The sequence below is a fragment of the Anser brachyrhynchus genome, assembly GCF_964034855.1.
Source record: "Anser brachyrhynchus genome assembly, chromosome: 1".
NCBI lineage: Eukaryota > Metazoa > Chordata > Aves > Anseriformes > Anatidae > Anser > Anser brachyrhynchus.
The window spans coordinates 57286374-57309090 of record NC_137694.1 but is presented as its reverse complement, the minus strand read 5'-3'; the positions used below and the strand labels follow the sequence as shown (position 1 = coordinate 57309090).

The window sequence follows — 22717 nt, the reverse complement described above, 5'->3', positions numbered from 1 at the left end:
AATAAACCCAAGGAGCCTAAGGCTAAGGAAGAAGTGGCTGTACGCTTACCAGCAAAAGAGGAGGAATACATTTCCACATGTTATCTCAAACAGCATAGCCCCCTTGAGAAAGGCCTCAGGACACTGGCAGATCATCAGACCCTTCCCCTCACACATGCATGATTTTTTTATAGAACAATTTTAGCTGTGTTAGTGAGGCTTTTCTATATTAGCTTGGATTATGAGCGTATAGCATTGTAGCAAGGCTAACAGCTAGGACTGATTGACTGTTAAAACAATAAATCATCGCCATTCTTGCCTGCAGCTCATCATACACTTTTTCTAGCAGAAAGCAGCCAGAGACTGAAGATGGCTGTAAGGTTTCTTCCCATGATACTGGAGCTGCAGCACGCTGACCAGCTTGGACTCTCAAAGATACAAGGAACAGATGCCCAACTTGATCTTCTTTTTCTTTCCTAGGATCTTCCACAGCTGACTCAGACATACACCACAGGATCTGGAAGTTTTCTGCCTTATTCAGAGAAAGGAGCTTTGTTCTTATTTGTAAATAATTCAGACATTTTCATGAATGTCAGATAATCTTCAGTTAATTGATACTCTAGTTATGGGGCTCCTATGAACCTTTAAATCACAATGCAGACCAAATTGAAGGATGTTAACCCTTTCCCCTGGCATTATCTAACAACCTTTCCTGATCAGACATTGTTAGCTATACCAAGTAAGTGGTAATGGAGAAATAATGGTAGAAACAATATTGTTAAACACTTGACCTGGAACTTAAAAAGAACCACTACCAACAAAATCTTTCTACTTTTTCCTGGTAACAGTCCTAACTTTCAAATTGTTCCTGAATTTTCAAATGGTATATGACAAACTATTAGGAACCTGCAGTTTAATTTTGAATAACAGAAATTTAGGGGGACATCTGTATAGAAATAACAGTACTGCATTAATACTAAACCAAACTCTCAGAATATTTTGAATGTATAAAGTTTCAGTCCTGTGATTAGGAATATTTGAAATATCATCCCTTTCATTTTTCTTCATCAGAATGAAAGATGTCATTTCTGATCAAAGTAATTCAGCATCTCCGATTTGAAGACTTTCAGGAAGTGTTTTTCCTTCGTTATGTTTCTGTCTCTTTTGAACATAGGAGAAGCCAACTTTAAAACATTTAAGCTTTCCAGGGATGGAAGCTCTATTTCTGGACTAACTCTATTGAATGCACCACGTGTAACTCAGTCTTTGTGCCAGGAAAGAGCTTTGAAACCGCCTCTCAGACACACAGAATGACACGAGCCCAATTCTGCTCTTTGGTCATGGTGTTTAACACTACATGGGGCTGACACCAAACGGAGAGAATTTACATAAGAAATGACAGATGGCAAGATGGTTGCTATCACTATCAACTCCATCCTGCCACCAGCTTTCACATCTGAACCTGCCTAACACCAGGACAGCTCCAGTTTATAGCTGTTAGAACTGAAAGGATGCATTTTTCACGTCAGTGGAGCAGAACAGTTGGTAATTTTTCCAGAGCAGAGATTACAGCCTGAAGCCTGCTGCCTTCAGTTCTGACATGCCGTTCAGAGAGTCTCTGTTGCTGGGTACCAAATGTCTGATCTATGACCCATGAAAGAACTGGAAAGAGGACTACCAGCTGATGTGCATGTAGTGTGTTGATATTTCTACAGCATGTTGATTTTTCTAACAATCCCTTAAAGACAATATAATATGCATAGTAGTTTGTTCACTAAAAATGCTGAAATTTAGCCAAGTATTTACATATGCACACTTACAGGAGGTAAGCTTTCATATACACAAATTGAACAACAAGTTCTACAGACAATTTGGTTAGTTTAAAATATTTTACACATTTATGTTTGGAGACAGAAATCGACACAAGCAATATTATAACAAAGGAGGACAGTCATCTGCCCTTTTTCCCCTTCACAGTTGTGGAAACCTTGTAGAAGGCTTCCCATTACAGGGCTGCTCTGGGCAGGGAGATTTACAGAAGTCTATAGGCTTGGCTGTGGACTACTGAATGCTAAGTCAAAGCCATGGCACTGTGTCTGAAGTGAACGCATATTTCAGATCTGTCAGTGAAATTCTCTGATACACTACCAACAGTGTCTCCTGGCTAGTTTAACTTAGCTGGAAGCAACACAGCCTGCCTAGAGAGCAACTGCTCCTTCCCTGACCATCCTCTTCTCTCTGGTGGAGGCAGCATCGTCCTTAATAGGTCACTGAATCCAGTCTCCCGTGGAGAGAAAATATCCCTCAGGAAACAATGTATTGGCTGTTTGTTGTTCAGGCATGTGTACAGATAACTTAACTCTCCCAATCCTACCCTGAAAAAATCTCCATAAGGCTGACTCCTACTGTTCTGGACCATCTGGATACATTAATTCTTAAGTACTGTAATAGAGAAGCAGTCATTTGAGTCCATAATGTACTAAAAGACAATATGCAGTGTTAGCTGGGCACCAGATAAGGCGTAGATTAAATATGTTCACCAGTTGCCATGTGACATTTGTACTGTGCACATAGAATATGTAAGTATTTAACAAAAACCACTCTCACTTGAAGCAAGACCTCACTGACCAGATGGTCCCAATTCTTTTACAGTAAATTTAAAAGAAATCCATAAAAATCCTGGTTAACTAACCTATGGAGCTCACTACTGTGAGGAAATACTGGGTCAAATAGGTCACTCGATATACCCTAAAGGTGCCCTAGCAAAACAGCTAGGTTCTGCTGGGCTCCAGTGGCTGTAGTTCAAGCCTTAACACTGACAAGGCAGTCTAAGAACACTAGGAAGGAGAAAACTGCATCAGTTTTTATTTTTTCCTCATTCTTAAGAATATTATCCACACCTAGAAGTAGACTAAAACGTCTTCCCTTAAAGTACAGCACATGAAACACGCTCTGGCAATCACGTCTTTCTGAAGTATTCAGGTCTGGTAACCAAGGCCTGCAGTTATCAGAGTAAGGTAGCTCTTACACTATTATGTGCCTGATGCAATTCACTGTCTCTCTTACAAAAGAAAGCAGTGCACATACCCCAGGCCAGTATCCTGTGGAATGTAATTCCAGCCAACAATGGAGAATTAAGAGATTACTCTGATGCAAATGCATCAGTAGGAAAAAGTGTCATTTGCTGCCTCTCCTACCGTTTCCTCACAGCATTTCTGTCACTCTGATTTGCTGCTCTTCTGCCCACGGAAGCAAAGGGTAATCCTGTTGTGAAACTACCTCCCATTCTGGTAATTAATTTGTTGCTTGAAGGAACACAACTAAATGACTCAATTTCATTTTGAAATAAACTCTGCTTTGCAACTCCTTTTGCAGAAACTAAAATGGAGCTGTCTTCTGGACTGTGCTGTTCTTTCATACCGTGGTGAGCTTGGTAAATTACATTAGCACAGCATGACGCTGGCAAAAGACATGAGATGCAGCCTCAACTGTAAAATCAAAACTATTTGTCTGGAAGAATGAAGGATATTGTCCCCTCCCCCTCTATCCATGATATTCATGGAACTGGAAAATTACAGTTTGGTTATGTTCCCTAATATATCATTAAAAAAAAACCTATAGATATATACACACCTGACTAATTCTGTAGTCTGAGATCAGATGAAGTGACAAATCTACAAAATTTGCATTGTCAGCTGTAAGAGGACATATCTTGTACTTTCTCCTTTCTGACCAGAATCAACTCAGATGTTACTTTCAAGAATTTTGCTCAGCCTCTTCAAAGAGTCCTGGCCAACCACGAAGGTTTGATGGCCAAAGAAATTTAAGATTAATGATTCAGGATCTAGTCCTAGTATATTTCCTTTCAAGATGAACAACTTCAACGCTTCCTCAGGGTAGGGCCTCCTCAGTGTGCCTCTCTGGATAAGTTTGGCCAAGACACACAGCCCATTGAAGAGATGTTTGTCATGGAACACTTCTTGGCAGTCCCAGAAGGCACATCCCAAATTCAGGTAAATTCAGATGCCTTGAAAAAAAATTAATTTCCATTAAAAAATTCCATTAAAATGGCCATACTTTTCTTTTGAATCAATTTGATGTTGAATAACTGTTTTCCCTGTGAAAGTTTTCAGTGTTCAAAGTTTTGGGGTATGATGAAGTGCTGACACCAAAAAGCATTAAAGAGACTTATCTTTTTACTTAAAATTCTGTGAAATCCTCAACTCCACTTTCAAAAGCCAGCTTTAAAACTTACATACCAATTATTTCACAAGGCAGGCTTTTGTCCATGCTACAGACCATTAAAAACAAGTAGTTATCTTAAATGGCCTCTTATCTTGCTCACCCTAGTGATGAGCAAGCTCTACAGGAATAGGCTTAGAAACTCATCAGCTACAGTTACATGCAGCTGGTAGAGCTGAACCTCAAATTCAGCTGTTTTAGTCCTGAGAGAAGCTTGTGCTACAGAAATGGTAGAGACATTTTAGAAATAGAGTTGAATGGTTTCTTTTTATTAGTTAATAAGGCAACTTTGAAAGAATTCTTCAGTACCTGATATCCCATTTGAGTAGACAAGATCACAACTGTGATGGTGTCAGGATGGAAATGGGACATCAGACTGTGTTGTAATCAGGCGAGCTTTTTTTTTCTTTTCTTTTTGACAACAGTCAGCATGGGTTTATGAAAGGCAGGTCCCGCTTGACGAACCTGACCTCCTTCTATGACAAAGTGACGCGCTTAGTGGATGAGGGAAAGGCAGTGGATGTGGTCTACCTTGATTTCAGTAAGGCTTTTGACACCGTTTCCCACAGCATTCTCCTCAAGAAACTGGCTGCTCATGGCTTGGACTGGCATACGCTTCGTTGGGTTAAAAACTGGCTGGATAGCTGGGACCAAAGAGTTGTGGTGAATGGAGTCAAATCCAGTTGGAGGACGGTCACTAGTGGTGTCCCCCAGGGCTCAGTACTGGGGCTAGTCCTCTTTAATATCTTTATCAGTGATCTGGATGAGGGGATCGAGTGCACCCTCAGTAAGTTTGCAGATGACACCAAGTTAGGTGCGTGTGTCGATCTGCTCGAGGGTAGGAAGGCTCTGCAGGAGGATCTGGATAGGCTGGACCGATGGGCTGAGGCCAACTGTATGAAGTTCAACAAGGCCAAGTGCCAGGTCCTGCACCTGGGGCACAACAACCCCAAGCAGAGCTACAGGCTGGGAGATGAGTGGTTGGAAAGCTGCCTGGCCGAAAAGGATCTGGGAGTATTGGTTGATAGTCGGCTGAATATGAGCCAGCAGTGTGCTCAGGTGGCCAAGAAGGCCAACAGCATCCTGGCTTGTATAAGAAGCAGTGTGGCCAGCAGGTCTAGGGAAGTGATTGAGTCACCACCCCTGGAGGTCTTTAAAAGATGTTTAGATGTTGAGCTTAGTGATATGGTTTAGTGAAGGACTTGTTAGTGTTAGATCAGAGGTTGGACTCGGTGATCTTGGAGGTCTCTTCCAACCTAGACGATTCTGTGATTCTGTGATTCTGTGAACTTGTAAGGCAGAGTACTCGTCTGTTACAAGCTTCCTCTATTGACATTGGCCACTAAAAATAGAACAAGAGAAGCAGTGCTTTGCCTTATGAACATTTAAGTAATGCATTAGTACCTAATGGTGTTAACTACAGCGCTGATTTTTTTGTTTTAAAAAACAACTGGACTAAGCATTAAATTAGCATTAACCTACCATACAACACACAGCCTTGTGCTGATGTGTTAGGCAATACTTGCCGTGACATTCACTGCATAGCTAACTGTGCATATCGGATGGACACTGCAGGTTTTCAAGGCCTTTGATATTCTCTCAATATGTTAAATTCATATTAAATATCCATGCATACTGTTAGGATAGGGCAGAAGAATCCCCAAACGGAGATAAACAGAATTAGGACTTGCCTCCACTTCATTGTTGCTCATGATGCAGCTTCCGCCCCAGCACCTTGGACAGGGGAACAAAGGTGAGCAGATTGGGCTTGCACCATCCTTGGAGAGTGGCCACCCTCCCATGTATGAGCGCACACATGAACCAAGCAGTGCTTCTTCCCAGGTGAGAGCAACCCATGATACTCTCTTGGTTATGAACACTCCAAGAAACCCTACAGTTCTGGCACTAGCAATGATGATATGAGGGATTAAAAACTGAAAGAAAAAAGGTGCATGGGATGAACACATGGCTCCAATTTACCTGTATTACTAATACGTTTAGTGCAATCCTGCAGTAGGTGCAATGTAGAGGCAATGAGATGAGGAATAGTTAACTACCACAGCCGTTTACTGTTCCAGCACTTCAAGTCAACACAGTGACTGAAGAATGAAAATCCACGTATGTGCAGAATTACTACTACTGCAACTGGTGATAGCACTTCAGCCCAAAACATTTCTAAAATGTGTAGCTTTTCTGAAGAACTGCTTTCAGACTGCATAGCTTTTTAACCAACCTGCAAAGCAACATAATCAAATAATGTAATTAAGCAAATGGGATCAGGGATCTAAGAAATGCCTTCAGTCCCATAGCAATTCACTGTAACTTGCTTGGCAGAAAATACTGACAGCTTAGCTAATATCTGGAGTACAAATTTGGGTTTCATCAGCACAACTTGTCTGGATATTCTCCAAAGGACTTCATGACACTTCAAGAAGAGCTATATATCTACTGCAGGGACCACCATCAGTGAAGACATTTACATTGTTCAGGAAATCATGAATAACAACAGGTGATGTTGCAGATATACATGTCTTTATGAGGGCTTGGATAGTATTTATAAAAAAGTCTTAGGGCAGCACTTGCCAAACATATGATGGAACAGTCATGGGGAGTTTGAAGAAGGTTTCCATATATGTTGTTTGCAAGATGTTTACAGAAGGTTAGCAACAGTTGCACATAAACTTGAGGAATTTTGTGTCAGAAGACCTAATAAAATACATGCTGAATTTCGCATTTAGGGAAGTATGCCTTTATCTTCCCTGCAAGGGGAAATAAAGCTGCTATCACAGTAGAATGTTAATGTTACATCTCAGAGCTATATGAAGAAAGACTAATATTATCTTTGCAGAAAGATAATAGTAAGCTGCCCAGAAGACAGTAAAATAGAGCTCATGTGGGGTGCACGTGTGAACACATCTGTATACATATAAAAGCAAAAAATCTAATTGTGAAGATGTTTCGTATTGTTATTGAGAAAGAAATAGAAGAAAATACTGCATTAATGTATTCTTAGGGACCCTAGGGACATGGGTAGGACACCAGTGTGGCTAAAAGACTGAATCCTGGCCTGATTTAATTAAGGAATTTTAATTTCTTACTGTTGCTGGAGTTGGGTGCATAAAATTGTCCAATAAAGGTACGTAAGGAACTATCACCCAAGGCACACTCTCTATGAAATGATAATACTAATTGAAACTTTAAAAAGCTAGAGCAAGGACTAAAATACTGAACCAAAGGGATTTCCAGTGAGTGACTGGAGATCTAGATCAGTCAGATCATCTAGATCAGCTTAGCTTGGTTTACATGTGTAAACTATATACAAATTATTTTAACATGAGTGCAAAACTTGCCATAATGAAACAAAGTGTAAAAAGCCTGAGTGCAGTAGAAGCTTAAGACCATGGTTAATTTTTTCCCTACTGCTATTTTTATAACTCAGAATAATAACATTCTATACCTCTTCCTGAAACTAAAGCTCTCCCAGAAGATGCTGTTCAGCTATCAGTGTGAAGTACCTCCTTTGCTTTGAGCTTTACATACTTATTATAAAGATGATGATCAAGTTTGAAAGAGAGAGATGAACAGAAGACCAAAAGACCAAGACAAAGAACACATCCCACCCACACTTACAAAAATTGTCAGCGAACCTTGGTCACTCTTAATGTGCTAGGCATTAAGTTATATTTCCATGGATCTCAAATAAATTAGACAGAGAAGCTGAAGTTCTAAACTACTGTTTGAGTTGAGACTCTTTGTCTAAAGACTTCTTTTGCTCCTAGGTCACTATGGTCCTGTGCTCTGCAGATGAAGAGTCAGGTTCAGTAATGTCCCTTTTATTACTTCCCACAGTGAGTTCTTGGAGCAGAAATCAAACACCAGCCTACCGTCCTGAAGCATGTGCCTTCTTCAAGCAATAAGACCCCATCTCACAGCACAGTGAGAACGCATGCCTGAGGAATGACTGTTTACTATAGCACACCACAGAGCAACAAAATCTAGTATACAACTTCAGTTTGGGGAAGTTGGCTTCTGGAACGATCTGAGCCTTGGAGGCCAGAGGAACAGTAATTCCTCTCCTTGGCTTACACTGCTCTTCCACACTGACTTCATGTTTAAAGTTCTGAGTCATATTTTAGCACTACAGGAATGCAAAGTTTAACTGTCGATGACAGGAATGAACACTGCATGACATTCAATACCACATTTAAAGATACTATTTGCAAGATTAATGTATTCTGCTTACTGCTGGTGGCACAGGTCAGCAAATACACCAGGACAGCAGAACAGACACAGAGCTGATGCCTGCTTCACATTTGTTAGAGCCAAGCTAGCCAGGGAGGAATAAGTTATGTGGAGTATCGGGTCTTGCTGGGAAGGAGAAAGAGCATGTCTACAGCCAGGGATGCTACCAGGCCTGAGGGATCAGAAGAGATTAGCGTTCTACAGAGGCACCCAAAGTTGCCATGAATTGACAACCTACATGCTTTGACCAAGGCATCTATTTAAATGTCTCCATCACAAGGGATTTTCATCTTTCCTACCTGACTACTCAGTAAAAGGACAAGAAAGAAATTGGTGGCTTCTCTTCTTCCCACCCTGGACAAGATATTTTGGCACCACTGAGTAGTATCAGACAGGAGGAGGGGTGGAAGAGATTTTAACTCCTCTCTCATCAGGATCACAATGGAAATCACCACTACTGATAAATACGTTGCCAAACTGACAACGTAACATTTGCTCTCATTGGTTCACTTGTCTCCATGGAACCGATCAGGGAAAATTAATCTCCTGGCTGGAAGCAAGCTTTTGTCTGAGCCAAAGTCTTCCAGCTTGCCTTCAAGGAATTCCTTGCCTTTCAGTATGATTGAAGGCCTGTACATCACTGCTGAGCATCACCTCATTAAATCACTACTGAGCAGACCTCAGAGATACTTCCTATCAACACCATGATAGAGCTTGGTGTTGCCATGAGGAAGGGGCTGCTGCAAGTCATGAAATCAGGTATTTGATGCAGCTAGAGGTAGCTCTCATTAGGAGCCACACAGTCATGCACATAATCATCTCAGTACTATGTTTCTCTACCTCCTCCCATTCCCCCCCCCGCTACATTTTGGTTTCAGCAGCCTGGTTGGTTTTGCAGTTTCTAGATGAGTTCTGTCAACTTCAGGAAAAGTTGGGCATATGGCAAACTGACTCAGGCTCCAGCCAGTGTGAAAGCCTTCATTAAAGACTGCCTTGCCAGACTGCTCTTGCACTTTGCATTGCATTTATGCAAGTATTTAAACACATCTTCAGACCTTGATCCACCAGTTTACAGATGAGGATGGGGAGTGCAGATGGCAGGGGAAGAATGGAGCATGACCATGAGAAAGATGTTCATCAGTCAGGTATCGCTGCTGAGCCCAGACAAGAGTACCCCATCAAAGACTTAGGGGCAGGAGGCCTTCTTATTTCCTTACTCTTCCTATTTCTTTCTAAAATACTAGTGGAACAGATAAGTCCAAGTTTTGTACAGGAAGTCCTAGAAGCGAGAGCTTAAGAGGTTCCCTTTTAAGGCTGAACCTCATCTCCAGTGTATTTACATCTCTAAACAGTGCAAATTACTAGACCTAAACAGCTTTTCTCTAGTTTATTAAAATGACAGCAAGAAATTTTGAGTAACATTTTTTTTTTTCATTTGGAAGATCAAAGTCCATCACTAAGAAAGATGCATTTTTTGTTCCCCTCCAACAGAGCAGAAAATTTAAGAGACACTGAAACAGGTCTCAGGATTTGGAGAAAACTTACAAACATGCCTCAAATCCAGAAGGAGATGAGTGAAGACTGAGGCAGCAAGATCACCTACACAGCCAACCAATTTCTCAGGCATACGTACACATCCTCTAGGTATCTGAAGCCCTGCCACACAGCACAGCAGAACACATAGCTGTCTTTTAGACAGATGTGCATTCCTTTCCTCAAAGTAGCTGATAAAAGCTGATTGGAGTAGTTACCATGATCATTCAGTGGGTAGTCTGAGTTTAGAGTGGTGAAGCTGGATCCCTCTAAGGAGCAGGATTTCAGACTAAGTAATGCAAGGATTTTGTCTAGCCTTAGGGGTTTAAGAGGCTGAGCTCTTACCCAGTTCTTCCTAAACAAGCATTCACACTTCAGGTGGCAGTCCATGCAGCACCACGGTGGAGGAGCTGGACTTGCACCATTATTGACTCCTGAAACTAAGCCTGCCATGGGACAGAGGTGTTGGATTAGCAAATGAGAGCCCTGCAGCTCATACCAAGCCTTTCGTTGCAGCAGGTCTGGAGGCACTGCTTTCACTTAATGTCCTCTCTCAAGCACACTTCAGAGATCTTTAAAAGGCAGCTCTGGAGACAGAAATCTTATTCATGCAATATCCCATACTAATGCATAGCTTGCTTTTCACATTTCCCCTCAGACAACCCTGTGAATTTGAGACCTGTGAAGAAATACATTGTTTGTTATCACATCCTTAAGTCTTGATAGGACTTCCTTTTGCAGGAATAAACTCAGCTGTAAACAGATTGCTTTACTTGGCTAACAAGCATTACATTAACATATTTCACTGCACACCATTACTTCCCTACTAGAAGGCAGCTCAGGCTAGAAAGATGCAAAGAGAACAAAACACAAAGACTTTCTCTAAGTAAAACTAAAATTTACTTGCTTGTAAACATTGTTTCCATCCAATCAGAGAGTTTAGGGAGGACTTGAACACCTTCAAAATATCACTGGAGATTTATTCTTTCAAGTTGTGACATCTCCTTCCAGCAATTCTAGTTACTACACATCACTTCTGATCACGTCTTCATATCTGCTGCATGGCCAAGAACAGGCATAAGCCACATTCATGCTGTGCAGAGCAAACATGCCATTTTATTACTGTTTTGTCTGAAAGATCATGTTCAAAGTACAATAATTTATCTTGCTGAAGGATGTGACAGGCCAACTGTTACCTTTGATCCTCTTATCAGATCAGACCTCTTGGGATTTTACCAGCTACTGAAGGAGAGCACTGAACTGTGAAGGGTACCCAATGTTAGACAACCTGCAGCAAGAGCAGCACCCTTCAGATGGCTCACCCCTAAGCTGAACTAGATTTAGTCTGTCAAGAAGAAATCAGAGCTGAGAAGCATATATAGGCATATATCAAAAAAACGTAACCTCAAATTAAAAGAAAACAAAGAAATAGCCATGAGAAGAACTTTCTTCCTACCCTGCCTCATGGCAATCACTGCATCTTGTGCTTTGGGAATTAATCTTTTTATATTTATTATGTGTAATTTCTTCTGCTGCTTTATTCACATTTCACCAAGTTGTTGACTAGAAAGCAGAAACTTGAGCACTTCTTGAAACACTTCTTGAGGTGCAAGAACATATTTCTGCATATTTCTACCTCGTTAAAGAAACACCAGAAAAGACAAGGGGCATTTCAGTAAGAGGTAAACAGACAGTTCAGCCTGTGTGCACTGCAAATCAGTTTGAACCCGCAACATGCTCAGATGAATCACATGTATGAATCACACAGGGGTGCTGGTCAACAGCAGGCTCAACATGGGCCAGCAGTGTGCCCTGGAATCCAAGAGGGCAAACTGCATTTTGGGGGTGCATTAAACACAGAATAGCCATCTGGTCAAAAGAGGTGATTTTCCCCACTGTATTTAGCATCAATGCAGCCTCAGCTTGAATGTTTTGTGCAGTTCTGGTCTCCACAACATTAAAAAGACATTAAGGTACTTGAAAGCATCTTCTTGAAAGGTACTTGAAAGGGGAGGGCAACAAGGCTGGTAAATGGGCTGAAAGATGTTTCCTGTGAGGGGGGGCTGAGAACACTTGGGTTGTCTGGTCTGGAGAAGAGAAGGCTGAGGTGACCTCATTGTTCCCTGAAGCTTGCTGAGGAGGGGAAGTGGAGAAGGATGTGCTGGTCTGTTCTTGCTGGAAACCAACAACAATATGCAGGAACAGTACAAAGCTGCACCAGCGGAGGTTCACACTGGAGATTAGGAAATGTTTATTTACCATAAGGGTGTTCAGACACTGGAACAGGCTTCCTAACGAGGTGGTTGATGCCCCATGTCTGTCAGTGTTCCAGATGCATTTGGATAATGTCCTCAATAATATGCTTTAACTTTTGGTTAGCCCTGAAGTTGTCAGGCAGTTGGACTGGATGGTCTTTGAAGGTCCCTTCCAACTGAATTATTCAGTTCTCTCTCTGCCTCACCAGTTCAGCTGAGGAAAGAGCAGATTGCCCTGGTCTCCTCAGATTTCTTTACTGCTCAGAGGTTAGGACTGAAGAGCTTATGTTAAGTTATTTCTCTCACTAACTTCCTACATACTTTTTGGTCAACTAGTTTCCTACTTTCAGAAAATGGGATGCTAGAAATAAGCTGAGGTTTTGAAATCCTCAATTTTGAAAAGATTTTAGGCAGCTATGTTTTAAACCATTATGTTTAAGTAATGTTTCAATCACATTTCAAGTTTTGTGATACTTCCTTATTGGGGAAGGGGAGGGCAGGCTTTCTGTTGCAGGAGGGCTGGGAAAATGATATGTTTTCAGATTCCTCTCAAAGGAGGAGCCGTGATCTTTTAAAGCCTCCTAGAAAGCAGGCTGTGAGCTTGGCTCATCTCGCCTGAGCCTTGTTCAGCAGAACTGAACATAACAGGCATGGTCTCTACCATATGTTTACTCCCAGCCTCAGTAAAGACCTGGTAATTCAGCAGGACCCCCACTGACTATGGCCAGTCCACCAGCAAGACTGGTCAAATGCAAAAGGTTCAATACTTAGATATTTTACCGCAGCAATAGAGAGTGGATCTCAGATCATCCCAGGTCCCTAACTCCTGCCTCCTTGTTCTTATGCCGAAGCACATCTGTTCAGCAGTGTGGATTAATTTTTAAAGTAATCTCATGTTATAGCATTAATTTCACAGGGTCAAAGCCATGACACCGCTAAAATGCTCCCAATCTTGAAGCTGGGAGATGAGAGTTAACTTTCCATTTGCAGGGAAAGGAAGCTTCAGCAAAAACCTGCAATTCTTAAGAGGACCATAAGACAAGGATTACACAGGTCAAGTCATTACAGCTTTCCATTAACAGCCACCATACAGCAAGTTGTACAGAAATCATTTTTTCTGCTTCCCATAACACCACAGCACAGTCTACCCTGCCTGACAAACACCAGCAGTTGCAGGGCTTCCATATAATTTCATCATGGCATCTAAATAAGAAACATTATATTTCTAGAATTATTGGAAGGATGAAGATCCCCATACCCAGCTTCCTGTGCTCCCTTCAAGAAAACAATACTCAGAGACAGCTTAAGTATCTGTAGTAGCTATTTGTTTATCCAGCTCCATTGCTCTAAAAATGTGAAAAGATACTTTCTATATGTATATAATTCAGTTAGCACATACAATATGCTCCATCACTAGCACTAAGTACAACTTTCATCACTCAGATTTGTTTTATGAATTTACTTATCCACTTCCTAATAACATATTAGCATTGTAATGCATTTCCTGCTGGACAAAGCCCCTATTCACAGATGGAAGGGAAAGTGTTGGAAGTACAATGCAATAGAGTTGGCTTGTAAAAAAAATAAAGGGGAAAGTTGTGTTCACATGATTTCAAAACAGCATATAAAGAGGGATTTATGAACACAGAAGGAATGAGATTTCTATCAAGAAAGCTAGGAAATATGAACATCTCATTATAAGATATGCTTATTATAATATGTAGTATGCTCCCAGGATCATGGAAATTGTAAAATATAACATTTGCAAGTATGCAGAAGTGGCAACTATATCAAAAGGAATATAATTGTACAATTACAAGTGAAAACATTTTTAAGGAGTGACACAGTTATGATTTTATGATACTGTGCAAGAGCATTTACTCTAAATGTTTCTTTTAGAATAAATGTTTTACAAACTCTTTTCATGACTACCAAATATTCCCATACGAGGATTTTAAAAAAAAAAAGCCCTCCTCTCCACAGGTTTCCCCATCACTGACCTCACATACAATTGTAATATCAACTACACATGCTCTTCTTGCATAAAATAAATAAATAATAATAATAAAAATATGCAAGAATAGGTAAATACCAAATTTCTCAGTCAACAGACAATTGCAGTTTTGCAGGCCAGCTCCCATGATTTCAAAATTGCATGTTCCATTTTAAAAGAGATATGTGGGAAATTGACAACACAGGTTTGCTTTCCCACCTAATGGGACTAAAAGTGACCAAGCTCCATGGGGAAGTCAGTTACAGCCTTGAAGGCTGAACTGACAGGCTATTAATTCCATAGTTTCCACACCAACTGCTTAAATATTTAATCTCTTGACACCTCTTAATGATATCCCTCCCTCCTGAAGGTCTAGTTTTGCAAAGGTATTTGCTGACTTCCCAGCACCCTGATATTGAAGTCTCGGTCTAGTCCAGTAGCGAGCCAGCAACCAACGAGTTAAGGCTGGAGATAAGTGGTATACACATAATAACTGTAACTAGCCCTCACTTAGTGTCACAAATAACATGCTATGCTCATTATCCAGGCCTATCTCTAGCAAGTGAAAAACCCCAAATGGATTTGATGCATTCCTATATGGCATGGCTAAGCGCAGGGGCTTTAGCAAGTTTAAGGAGAAATGCAAGAAGGCAAATGGGGTTAAACAGCTCAAACGGCAGCTGTTCTTGTCCCTAAAAAGAAAATGTGTTCAATTATTCATGTTCAGATTAAACTGACAATGAAGCCAGCTTCAACACAGCAATTCTTCTGCATTATTCATACCATGGAGCCAGCAGAGTCTCTGCAAAAGGATGTTTTTTGCAGATGGATGAAGCCTACAAATGGTTCATAAGATGAGCTCATTCATAAACTCAATGAAGAAAGTACGTATGTTGGGAGATATTTAAATATGAAAACCCAGTGAGTGTTCCTTAGAATGATTAGATAAGGCCTGCATCATCTAGAAGCTACTGGGGCTTAGAAACCTTATTGAGGTTTCTCTGCAGGAAAAGCAAAGATTGTCTTGGGTGTCTGGTCATTGTCTCTGTTCTACTTCAAGACATGGAAGTATCTAGAGAATCCATTTAACATAATGGCTACTGCATCACACCAGGCCTTTTGTATTTGCTTCTACTTAACCAGCAGGGCCATGACATCTCAGTTTCTCCCAAGACTCCAGAGTAGTCTTCAAAGCAACTTCAGCCAGCAATATCTCTATTAACAGCTGTGCTGCTATGGCCATCAGCAAATGGTGCTGCTCAGGTCTCTGAAAATCACACAGTGGGCAACCAAGGCAGTACACCTGCAAATGAAATCTCAGCAGAGGCCATTCTGTGAGTATGGCTTTTAGAGAACCCTGGGTGCACACTTCAGCATCGTGTCTCTTGCTTGTGACCACAGAGCAGAGCTCTTCTGCAAGGATTATAGGGCCCAGTTCAGTGGAAGCACCGCACAAGCTCAAGTTAACTGAGAGTCAACTGCACACTTTAGTCACCCCTTCCATACTTCTCTGAACCTGGTGTTCTTTAGAGTGAATATAAGTGAATATACTCATGGGTCCCTGAATTTTCCTGCAAAAGTTGTCTTTCAGGCACTGAGAGTGGTAAAGAATGGGCTAGAGAGACACAGTACTTCCAATTGAGTAAGCCAGAGACCTGTTCTGCAGCCAGAATTGCCCTGCAGTGCTACCGTTGCTACCATCACCTCTGAGAAGTCAGTTTTTCAGGAACACTCAGAGCCAAGAAGATGTACCTCAAAGTGTCATAGGCTGAGATGGTTCCCTTTTGGTCCACCTGATTATTCATTTATAAGTGCTTTATTTCAGAGACTGAAGTCCATCCACCACAGAAGACCTAAAATTTGTTGAAATTTCTGCAGTAATGCCCAGAACTCGTCTTTGAGACATAATACATTGTCAGAGTGAGTGCCAGGTTTTTAATCAAGATTTAAGTCACAGTGTCCCAATGTCCTCCCTGCAATTAGTCATCCCATTAAGCAATTATCCTCACTGTTGGGAGCTTGAACTCATTTTTTACTCAGACTTTACATCACTTCAGCTGCCAACCACTGTGTATCATACTTTTATGTTAGAGAGCCATCTAGCAGAAGACTCAGCACTCTGCAGACACCTACAGGATACTAGTCACAGTCAGCTTTCATATGAATAAATTACTTATTTTTTGCTACATATATTTTCCTGAGTTAACAACAGAACATTTTTCTAAAGCAGCTGAAACCTCTCCCACCAATGTCCTTTTTGAAATGTAGGCTCAGACTGAAAGAGTGCATGGGGACTTAATGAGTGACAGCAATAATACGTTACAAGTTATCACCTTGCTGACTTGTTAATTGCAAGGTTATCTTTTACTGCCAAGGGCATCACTTTCTTTTTGATCTCACATCACATTCCCAACATGCTACAGAGCATCTTGGTTTTTCATTGTGTTTTTATTGAAATCACAGAACTCTAGATAGGATTTCAAAGATCCATGTGCAGTTTATGGAAGATGTTCTATGGAAGTTCTTATCATCAAGTTTTTTATCACCAAGAGGAACCTAAACTAAACATAGGAAGTTCATGTCTTTGCACTTGTGCCACACATGCACCCCCTTTCCTGGGTGTCTTCTAGACCTGGCTTCTCCTCCCCACCAGCCTTGGCATAAACCACAGCACTGAATCACAGTGGCAGAGAAGCAATCTGGAAACTAAGTCTTTCATCTCCTAGGAGTAAGGACACTTATTTTAGCAGTATGATTACAATAGCAGAAGAGTACACAGTGGATTAGAAGGAAAAAAGGAATAAAAACAATAAGGCAAGATCAAGAACTGAGCTGAAGCCTGCTGCAGTGATAATGCAGTTGAGTATTTTCTGTTTTACAGGTGTACTTGTCATTCAGACAAGTAACAGACACCAGTCTGACTTCATTCACAGCCCCTGAATAAACTCAGGGATGTAGGTAGCTCCAGACTAGCCAGCAGGCGAGAATCTGGCCCTGAGCATTTCAGAAGAACCCTCTTTTACAGAAGGACTTCTGACAATACACCAGCCCTAAGGCAGATGCAGACCTGATGCAGAGACAACAAAAGCAGAGAGCATACAGCTCTTTGCCCCCTGTGCCCTCATCCTCTGCCTAGTTCCTCCACCACTGAAGATGATGTGAGCTGTCAGTGCTGTGATGGAGGACCAGGGGACTGGAGCAGTGGAAAAGTGAAATCATCATGGCCTTTCTGGTAAATCCGTGTGACAGTCGATCTCTTGGGTCCATATCATTTGATAATGTTTACCTACGGTAGTATCCACACTGTATGTCTGAATGCAGTCAAAAGGTCAGACTCATAACAAGCATCTAAGTCACAAATTTGGGCTATTCTCACCTCATTTTTGTTACTTATTTTAACAAAGAAACCTTAGATTTGTTAAAGAAAATTTTTAGACCTTACAGCTGCTAAGAAAAAACTGAAATTACAATGAGTGAAGCTTATGATTGCAGGAAATAAAAATATTGATTTAGAATTAAAAATATTTAATATTTTAAAAATAGTGTGATATGCTTCAAATGTATCTGAACCCCAGCCACTTCCTATATCTTCCATCCATACTTGGTTTATTAATAGTGATTTAAAGGGTTTATGCTATTCTAACAGACCTCAGAATTTAGGGATCGTTTCCCCATTTTTTTCATCTAATTGAATGGATTTACTACAGGTATAAGCTACTGAATTTCTTGCTATGCTACATAAACCAGTTTATGCAGAGTCAAAAGTCATCCCTTACCTCTAAGCATCTTTTCTTACTGGGGGAGCTCACATAACAGTGGTTAATGCTTCCACAGCTCACCGTCTTTAAAAAAAAAAAAAAGAATCAAGCCAGCTTTCACTCGCAGACTTGGTCTTGGTGTAGTTGCAGAGGCTCTGTCAAGAATTTCGGGGGTGATAGCTCTGCCTGCCCTTGTGCACAGCTGTATTACCTGCCCACGTTTCCCCCAGTGGGGTGCTGAGTCTCTCCACTCCCATGATCATCCCCCCTTTGCCCTTCCCGCCGGTTGTTTTCCGGATGAGCAGTTATTTTCCTCATCAACGGTGATCAACAGACACCATCTAGTGGTGCCTGGAAAACCCGCTGTTTTCATTTAGCTCCTATTTCTGAGACTTCACGAAGCAGTTTGTGCTACATGTGTTAAGTGGGCGCAGCACTCCTAGCTGCTCTTACAGACAGGAAATCAAACCTAACATAGAGATGGCATGGCAGCTCTGCAGAAACAGATGTGACAAACAATGGGTCACCAGAGCCTTGGATGGGCTCTGGTCTAAATTCAGCTGCACACGAAGACTGCGCTGGGTGTTAGGGCACAATACCTTTTAGGGGGAAGCACGAAACTCAGGTGCTACCCTTGGAGCCTGCCCAGGACTTACAGGCTTCCAGAGCCACAGCTGCTGCTCCCAGAACTGAGGTCTCCTTGTCAAGGCAAAGGTTTCCAAAACAAGGGGTCCTTATACCAAAGGCTAACCCTGAAAAACAGCTTTGTCAAAAGGAGTAACTCCAGTTTGATGATGTGGCCATCAAACACAAAATTCAGTACAAAGTTAATGTTTTTTCTGTTGTTGTTGTTGTTGTTTTTATACTCACCCTTCACCATGGTTTCTTCTTTGACAGCCATTTGCATTCCTCTTCCTATCCTTATTCAGAAAAGCCCAGAAAGCAGATGCTGATATGAATTAAGGAGCAGGCCTTGCCTAGGGCTTAACGTTTACAGTCTGTCTTTGGATACTTGCACTCAGACAAGTAATTAGGAAATAAGCATACTGTGAACTTAATGAACTGAAGTTATTCTGCAATCACACACAGAGATTCCTGTCCCATAGTTAATATAAGGTATTTTGATACTCAGAAACAAGCTACCTTCACCAGCTTTTGGTTAACAGTCCACGTAAAGTGTTTGTTATAGTTATATGGTACAGTATTTTCAACCATATATATTTTTTTTTACTTCTCAGAAGTATTTCCATCTGTTATGTTTTTTTCAGCTTTCCCATCTCCAGGAGGACTCCCAGCAACTGGGAGCAAACTTCCTTTAGATCAAAACCCCTCAATAGCAATATACCCATCTCTCCAAACAGCAAACCAGCCTTCCCCCAGAGCCTCATATCTTCATACTACACCAAGGGCTCCTTCAACACTTCTGCTAAACCAACACAACTTCCAACCAAGCAGGGTTAGTAGGCCCCTCATAGACTTTTAGAGACATTGAATCCACCCCACTCCACTAGTGTGAGTGAGCTGATTGATTGGGTGATGCAGCACAAGCAAGCCTGAGCCCAATGTCCATCACTAATGCCAGCAAATGGCAGCAAATGTTTCGGTGGAGGAAGATATAAACCTGTTCCCCTTGTGGGAACAGGTTTGAGGGCTGATTCTCTCGAGGATTATTTCAAAAGCAAAGAATCTGATACTCCAGAATTTGGACAGGTATGAGGATAATTTCTCAGTCATAGGTGTGTAATCACTCACCCTATGGCATTAAAATGACTGTAGGTACACATAGTTTTGCAACCTTCAAGCATTTTGTAGTCCAAACTACTTCTCACAGACTAAGCAAGATGGTTTATCAAGTGAGAACTTGGGACACAGGTGGTAGCACTTGCCCAAGGTATTTCAGGATGTATTACCAAATCCTAACTTGAAAAGAGGTCTCTTGCTAGGCTGCCACTGTCAGCATATCAGTCAAGGAGAGCATAAAGTTGTGGGTAGTTTCTGAAACTGGGGTGGCTCTTTTTACTTTCACTTATCATAGAATGGCTTGGATTGGAAGGGACCTTACAAACAATCTGATTCCAATCCCCCTGCTGTGAACAAGGACACCTCCCACCAGCCCAGGTTGCTCAAAGCCCCATCCAGCCTGGCCTTGAACACCTCCAGGGATGGGGCATCCACAGCTTCTCTGGGCAACCTGTGCCAGTGCCTCACCACCCTCTGAGTAAAAAATTTCCTCCTAACATCTAATCCAAATCTTCCCCCTTTTAGTTTAAAACCATTCCCCCATTGTCCTATCACTTCCTTTCTGAGTACGAAGTCGTTCTCTATCTTTCTTTATGAGCCCTCTTAAAGTACTGAAAAGAACATCTTTCATGTACTTGTACCTACGCTCTATCCAAGCATGATAGGAGCTATAAATGAAAAAGACTATGAAAGATCTATGATATTAGTACAAGTAGCATTATTAACTGATATTTTCTCTGTTTATGACATATATGGAGTATCTCTAAGAATTAATAAAAGACAAAAGCCACAAAGGACCCCACTGCAAGTGATGGTACAAGGTTTCAATGAATAAAGCTAGCAAGTTGTGCTGGACTATGCCTTGAAGTAAAATGTTTAGATGTACGTAGGTCTTTGCATTCCCAAACAATAACCTGTTCCTCGGATGAATAAACTACTTTGTTTTTTCCTGATACCCTTTTGTTTCACTTTCCATGTACCAAAGCTTATCATACAATGGCTGCTGGCAGAGCAACGAAGGAAATGGAACAAATGTACTTTTAGCACACCCTCACTTGTTTCAATAGAAGTTTGCCAGGATTGCATTTAGCCTAGTACCTATATACAGAAATTACAGTGAGCTTTTTGATGTAGTCATTATTAGATAACTAATGTTATTATCCCTAAGGGGCAGGGCAAACAGAGGAGAGAAACAAAGATGTTTTGGGACAATCTGCTTGGCTGTAATGAGGTAAGAGGAAGCTGGAAAACTAGCTTGTTAGCTAGAGAAAGATGGTGTGCCCTGGGAAAGGCTGGATCTTGGTAGTCAGCTTAGTAAGAAGCATTGATTAGAAAAAGCTGCAGAGAGGTTACTGGAGGGGCTTGCTCCTGCCTTCTGGGAGAGCAGAAGGAAGCCAGGAAACTCCCCTCATGTCACACCACTGTTCAGTGTGCTGGGGCTCTCAGAGCTGTGTGGGGCTCCCCCCTCACACAGGCAACCTGTAGAAAACTCATGTCGTCAGCAGAATCCCCCTGGTGTCAAACTAGAAAGGGAGGAGTATCAGTCCTGGAAATAGATGACTACAGCAGACCTAACTGGGGGCACTCCAGGACGAACCACTGCAGGTGAGAGTCTCTCTGTGCCCAGCACTGAGGGATCAGAAATGCCTCCAAGAATGGAGACATGTATGTCATGCCCACCTTTTTGACCTATCACCTATCATCTTGTACGTACACATAAAAGTCGTATAATCATGACTTTAATACAGGAGAAATTGAATCCATCCTGGACCACTTGGTATGTTGTGTTTGGCTATGCAGACTCCTCACCTGTGTGTCAGGTATCACCTAGAAACGCAGTAGCTGATTTCTGAAGCAATCTGGCTATTTAGGAGAGATGAAGTATATGACTTGTGTAGAGGGTGCTACTTGGCTCAGGTGAGCCTCTGCATTTGCAAGACTCTGAGTAGAGGAAAAAAGGCAGATTTAGAAACAGAGCTGGTTGGGCACTTGATTTATACTGTACTTTCTAGCACATCAATCTTTTTTACAGAATTCATAGTCCAAAATTGCTTTCAGTGTATACATTAAGATAAACCAGAACTGGACAGAAAAACTGGGCCTTCTGGGAACCAAAGGTAAAGATGGATTACTGATAAGTCCTCCTGGACTAGAAGTAAGCTCGGGAGAAATTTCATCCTGTCAAAAATCTGCATTTGCAGTGGCGCTGGGCAAAAATACCCACCCTGTTTTCTACATGTGCCAGACAGTGATAGCTGTGCTTTGAAACACCGCAATGCAGCTTTAAGCTCTATAGTCATACCCAGCCCCCACACCACCCCCCCAAAAAAAAGAAAAAAGAGAAGAAGGAAGGCAAGAAGGAAGGAAAAACCTGAAACCTAAATATGACATCCTTAGAGACGAAAATGCAGTACACCCACAAATTTATCTTTCCAATTAGAAATTGCCTGTGCCTTGTTTCTCTGCAGACAAGCCAGGATGATGCCACCCCTTCCCCTCATGGGACATGGTAGGAATGAGGCAGTACTGTCTGAACTCTCAAGAGCTTTGGTCAGAAGATGCCCATTGTCATGCCACCACAAACAGTTTTGAAAATGCTTCACTTTGAAAAGTAAAAGACTGGCCATTGCTGCTCAGAAGTGATCTGTTTGTGCTTAGAAACAAAGATCGTGATCTCTTGGCATCTCCTCAGGTTGCTTCCAGTGGGTAAGTTTATCTAAACCCTGGGCAGTACCGAGAGGTGCCTGCTAATGTTTTTCTTTTTTATTTTCTTCCCCCACCGAGAGCCATGTAGAGAAGGAGGGACTGGGAATTGTCTGGAGGCAATACGTGGCTTGGCAACATTTTGGAGGGCTCTGGTGATCTTAAGCAAAAAAAGTGCTCCATCATGCCCATCCACAACAAAGTGAACCTCATCCTACATTATATTGGGAAAAGAAGAGGAGGAGAAGGGAGGGGAGAGGAGGGGAGCTGAA

General features: G+C 41.6%; 1 protein-coding gene across 1 annotated transcript in view; it reads right to left on the bottom strand.

Annotated features, from left to right (window-relative positions):
• Positions 1 to 18334, bottom strand: part of SYN3 (synapsin III) — a 235902-nt gene extending 217568 nt beyond the window's left edge. The window contains exon 1 of the mRNA XM_080590591.1: positions 18021 to 18334. The gene's annotated coding sequence lies outside the window, so the exon portion shown is untranslated. The remainder of the gene's footprint in view (positions 1 to 18020) is intronic.
• Between the last annotated feature and the right edge of the window lie 4383 nt (positions 18335 to 22717).